Source organism: Equus quagga, chromosome 2 (assembly GCF_021613505.1).
Source record: "Equus quagga isolate Etosha38 chromosome 2, UCLA_HA_Equagga_1.0, whole genome shotgun sequence".
Lineage (NCBI taxonomy): Eukaryota > Metazoa > Chordata > Mammalia > Perissodactyla > Equidae > Equus > Equus quagga.
In genome coordinates, this window is record NC_060268.1 from 53,713,249 (window position 1) to 53,719,248 (window position 6,000).

Consider the following 6,000-nt stretch of genomic DNA (forward strand, 5'->3'; position numbering starts at 1 on the left):
GAATACACTATTACACATGGCGGACTAATACAAAGGCTGAATAGGGATCATGCAAGCAAACATTTTGAAAGCATAAGTGGGGCTTCTTGGAGTGGTGGCATATGAGCCGGCTGACCTCAAAGATCAGTTTAGAAAGGTGGAGAATTAACATAGGATTTTCTAGGTTTTAGGATCTGAGTAAGCAAAAGCCCAGGAGTATGAAAGCTTATTGAGTTGACTGGAAATGTTTCTCTCTAGGCCACTTTCTCGAACTCATTGAGAAAATAATGAGCTGAGAGTTCACTTTTGTCTCTTTGGGACTGTAGCAAAATGAATTTGGTTCCTCGGTCTTTGCTCATGTGAAATGCAGGATGTAATTTACCATGCTTCTTATATACTGCTGACACGCCATCCCCAGACATGTCAGATCTCATCCATTGCTCGTCTTTGAGAAAAGTCACCAAGTAAATGTGAAGTTACTTATGCCACGAAAATTGAATCCTAATCCATTTTAGAAAAGAATTTATCAGAAAATTCAAATGATTAAACCTGATCTTTAACCTCAGCTAGAAATAGGTCTATTGTGACTAAGGGTCCCAGGTTACGTAATAGTTGTGTGTGTGTGTGTGTGTGTGTGTGTGTGTGTGTGAGGAAGATTGGCCCTGAGCTAACCTCAGTTGCCAATCTTCCTCTTTTCGCTTGAGGAGGATTGTTGCTGAGCTGACATCTGTGCCAATCTTCCTCTATTTCATTTGGGACACCGCCACAGTGTGGCTTGACGAGCAGGGCTTGGTCCATGCCTGGATCCGAACCTGCCAACCCCAGGTCTCTGAAGCAGAGCATGTGAACTTAACCACTAGGCCACCAGCCCAGCCGCTGTGTAATAATTAACTTCAGTATTGATATACAGCATGTGCCTTAGTTATATTTCTTATCTTTACATCTCTTGATATGTATTTTGTTATCCTTCCCACTGAACATGGGCCATGAGAAGAGCAGCTGAATGTTGGAGAAGGTGATTCCTGGTGACAGGATAAAGGAAAGTCAAGTTTGTTTTTACCAAACTCATGAAGTTGCTCAATAATCCTAAAATGACTCATTTTAGTACTTTAAAATCACATTAATCCTGTTGTGTTGAAAACAGTGCTTTAGCGAAGTGGATCCAATTATGTTAAAATCAATCTCTCTCTCTGTCACACACACACGCACACACACACACACACTCCATCTATCCAAAGAACAAAAAAAGCCTTGAAGGAAATACAGCAAATGTTTCCATTGATGGGATTCAGATGGTAGGACCATAGATGATTTTTCTTTTTCTTTAACTTTTTCTGTACTTCCCAAATTTTTATTTAATGAGCATGAATGACTTTTATAGTAAAAATAGAAAAGAAAAACAACCAAAGCACATATTCAAAAGCAGAGAATTTGGTGGACCAAGGCCAAGCGGGCCACTCATCTCTCTCTTGGTTCATCTCCCGGGAAGCCCTGAGTGAGCCCGTTGCTGCTGCCCCTTGTTGCCTTGTAGATAATTTGGTCATCTACTTGGAGACCTTTGCACGGTCAGCTCTGGGGAAAGAGACACTGATGCCCCATACTCCTTCTACTTCGTTAACCTGCATGCTCCTGGGCCCTTTGCAGCTCCTGCTAACCCTCCAAGATCATCTTCAGGCCAGACTCAGCACTTGGTCCCATCCCCCAGCCACCCTCCTCCAAAACAAACAAGGAAACAAGTCCAAATCCATAAGCAGTCTTGAATAATGTGGAGTTCACTGACTTTCTTTGGAAAAGTTAGGCAATTTCCTCAAAACATAGTAAAATTTCCCTAAAAATACCCATATAGACTTCTGCTCTTTCCTCAAAATCCCTCTCCTAGCAGCTGTTTCATCCTCTTTTCTGCCCAAATTGTCTCCCAGGTCCTCTTGTGCCTGATACTGTGCCCTTCTTCCCCAGCTGGCACACACCACTCAGTAAAAAGAAAGTTGGGTTGTCAGCCAAACTTGAAGCACCTCATCTTTTTCAGGAATGTCTTCAAGGCCCATAGGTCAACTGAGTGAAATTTAATTAAACTTAAACAAGATAAAATTTGATTGTATCTAATGCCCTAAGCAATACAGATATGAAAACTAGTACAGGGTTTGTGCAAAACATATGACCACAAGGATGAACCCCTGTAAGATCTAACCACTCTTAGGAGCCAAAGTACAGTGGTTTGGAGGGTGGGACAGATGAGAGGCTGTTCAGGGTGTGGGTTCAGCTGGACCACTGAGCCATGTGGGCTGTGCAGTCTTCTCTCCCAGAAGGGAGCAGGGTCGGGGTAGGACGTCATAGGCCTCAAAGCAAGAGCACAAATGGAGGCCCACAGACCATATGTCTCATTATTATGAAGTTATAAATCAAGCTAACAAATCATTAAATAAAACATGTTCTGTCCTCCAACCTTGACAAAAACAGCTTCAGGACAACTGGAAGTCCAGGTTTGAATTTGGAATTCTTGGACTCCTTAGAGTTCCTTGCCGGAAACTGGCGGCCTGGGGAGAGCCAGCCCATGCTTCGGTCCGCACCCTGCTTCCCTCTCCCTTCCCACTCTGGACTCCGGCCCCTCCTGCATCAGCAGGGATCTCTGGCATACCCTTATGGACTCCCGAGCCCATATATCCAAGTTCCCCCCCTGCCCTCCAACACCACTCTTAGTTGACTCTTTAAGCCTGGGGTGCACACACCAGCATCAGGGTCACCCTTAGAAAGATTGACCTGGAAAAGGCCTGTTCTGGGCCTGGAAGCAAGCTTGGGGATGTCGGGGCAGAGAATTCTGGGATCTCGTGCATTGTCCAATAAACAGGGGTGGGTGTCAGATGGTCCTCTCCTAACTCATAATCTTCACAGGTCCTCCCCTAGATGATTTGGGGAAATTCAAGGTCAAGGTCACTGTTTATTAACCGCCAGTGCTGCTAGGAGGCAGGGGTCAGGGGAGTGAGGTGGGAGGGAGGGTAGGGGGTGGATTTCACGACTCCTAAGGTTATTTATTCCACCTCAGTCTCCTCTGCTGAACAGGGTACTGGGGGAGCTCAGTGGACCATGGTCCACCCCACACCCCTAGAGTCCTTTGGCCAGCTTCTGACACGAAGCAAAGTACCCCTCTGTTTCTCACAGCTTTCTGCACTGCTGGAGATGAGGACCAATGGGGAAGATCTTTACAGGCAAAGCATATCAGCAGGAATTTTTAGTTTCCCTGATTTGGTCACTAATAACCTTTCCTGATACCTAGATTGGAAGGCAGAGGGGGAGTATGAGCAGGGTGGTCAAAGATGACCAAAGGACTGGAGAAGGGCTGCCATGCAGTCTGTCTCTGCACCTGTAGCTCAGGTGTAGTCAGTCCTGTTGGGAGGCAGGAAGATGAACTGTACCAGCCCAAAGCTTTCTGACCCTTGTCTGATGGTGTGGGCCCAGCCATGAGGCAGGGCAGCTCTACAGGCCATGAGTTCAGAACTTCAGATGGGGAAGGGAGGTGGGAGGAGCCCAGAAGTTGAGGGTGACCCCCTGGGGCCGGATGTGCTGCTGCAGTCTCTTCTATCCCCCTGACTTAGGCTGGGAGGGAGATAGATGTGCTCTGAAACAGCAGAGGGTATCAAGCCTCTCCTCCCCATCTTAGCTACCAGGCTCTGAACTTGATGGCTAGTTCCGTGTTATCTTAGCCAGCGACAGCGTAAGAAACAGACACGAAAATTGCAGAGAGAGGTTCATACACACACCTAGGGCCTTATGTGAAGGCCCACCCTGCAAAAGAAAATGTTTTAGGGGAGAGCAGTTGGTGAGATGCCTCAGAGAGTCCGTAACAGCTGACCTTTCTCTGAATTCTACTAGCCCCACCAAAAAACACACTTAGAAGTAAGTACACTATCCTGGTTTTGAGCTAAATGTCATTAACTTGATACTTGCTCTGCCACCTGCATTTTCACTGCAAAAGTAAAGACACTGGGCAACGCCATTGGAGTTTGGAAGGAGAAGTGATATAGCTCCTGAGTATTGTGGGTTGAACACGGTGGAGCCCAGGAGGCCAGGCTGGCATTGGGTTGTCATAATATCATCCTTAGGAAGCCACAGTTGCTCTGTCCCTTACACTGTGGAGAACCTGCAGTGTTTTCATTAGTGAGAGAGGGAACATTACAGGGCTGGGAGGGGCAAAGGGAGTGGGGATGTGCAGTACTCTATCACAGCAACAGGAAACAGTAATGAAGAGAAGCCTTGAGGAAGGTATTTCAGGGCCTTTGTACTGGAGTCTTAACCTCCAGGGTCTATTTTGCTTCTGTGTATGCCCAACATGACTCATGGTAGATCTCCCTGAGACCATCAACCCTAAGAAATCAGACACGAGTTCCGCAGCGTCTCTCTCTTTCTCTCTGAGAAGACCTCAAACACGGATTTTGTGACATCACAGAAAGTCACAAAACACAAGTCAACTCCTAGTTTGGGTTTTACAAAACATAAGTTCATGTCCAAGAAGGAGTGCCAGGTAAAAAAATACATAGAACACCTTTATTTTTATTAGCTAAATCTGGCAACCCTACAACCATGAGCTCCCAAATCTTCTATCTTCTCTGATTCCTGCAATAACAAAAGCTCCTTAAAGTGTAGGACTGGAAACCCAAGGACATCTGAGGTCTTAGGGAGATGTCAGTTGGGGCCATACAGAAAATGAAAAGGAAAACTCCCACTGAAACCTAGAGTGTCTCTTCCAATAAAATAGACTTTTCCCATTGAACAAATTGGCTTCTTCCTTCCTAGTCATACATCTAAGTCAGAATACCTGTTTTGACTACCAATCAAAAAAGAATACTCTTAAAAGCAATAGGTAATTACATCCACTCAATGAGTACCTCCCATTTGCCAAGCACTGTGTTACATGCCCTATGCGCATCACCTTGCTTCATCCTCATGATATCCTTGAAGATAACTATTTTTTATCTTCAATGTAAAGATGAGGAATCTGAAACTTAGAGATACGAAATATCTTGTCACTGATCACATACCTGGTAAGTGGAAGACCCAGGATGATGGTGATAAAGATGATGATAATGGTGGTGATGACGAAGACAGCTAACATTTGTCAAGAATATATTATGGGCCTGCCAATGTGCTGACTACACTACATTCATTAACTCATTCTATTATCACAACCACCTTTTCCAATTGGTATTCTCATTATCCCCATTTTAAAGATGAGGAAACTCATTCACTCTTAGCAGGGTGATTCCAGAACACTGACTCTACTCTTAGCCAATACGGCTCTTGATCTTGCCTCTCCACCCACTGTGTTCTAACAACCCACTCCCACTCCTCCTATTGCAGGTTGCTGAACCCATTTGTAGACCTAGCTGCTTCTAAACTAACAGCCTTGGGGCTGGTTTATTGGTTCTTGCAAGGTGATGCACAGAAAAGCCTTAGCAGGCAGATGTCAGGACCACTAAGAGACTCTACCTTAAATCTGGCAAATTTTTTGTTTCCAGGCCTTGAAAATACACTTCTTACAAGTTTCATGCAAATTACTCCCATGATCTGACACATAGCCAGAAAAACCGCCTCGGCAAAAACTTTCTCCTTCCTACCTCCAGGAAGTCCTTGGTTTTTGCTGGCCACAATCTTAGAGAAACTTCCAGCCAAACAGGCAAATCTGGCCTCACACCAACATGACAAATATGGTTTCTGTCCAATGGTGCTGATGCCACAGATCCTCTTTGGGGGATGTGCCTGCCTCACTGTCTCAGATGCAAATTCAAGGTTGGAGAGACAAATGGAGGAACGAGCACAAAACTTCCACCCTACCACTTTCTTGTTATCAGCCTATGCAACATAATTTCCCCCAAAGAAAGGCAACAAAATTTCAAACACCTCCTCTTGACCTCTTCTCCTAGAAAAACTTCTCTCTCACTTCGTTCTTGTCTCTGCCTTCAAAAGATAGATCTGCTTTGCCTGGAAGCGCCTTGTGGCTTCACTGCCCAGGCCCTCTCTCCCTCTGCT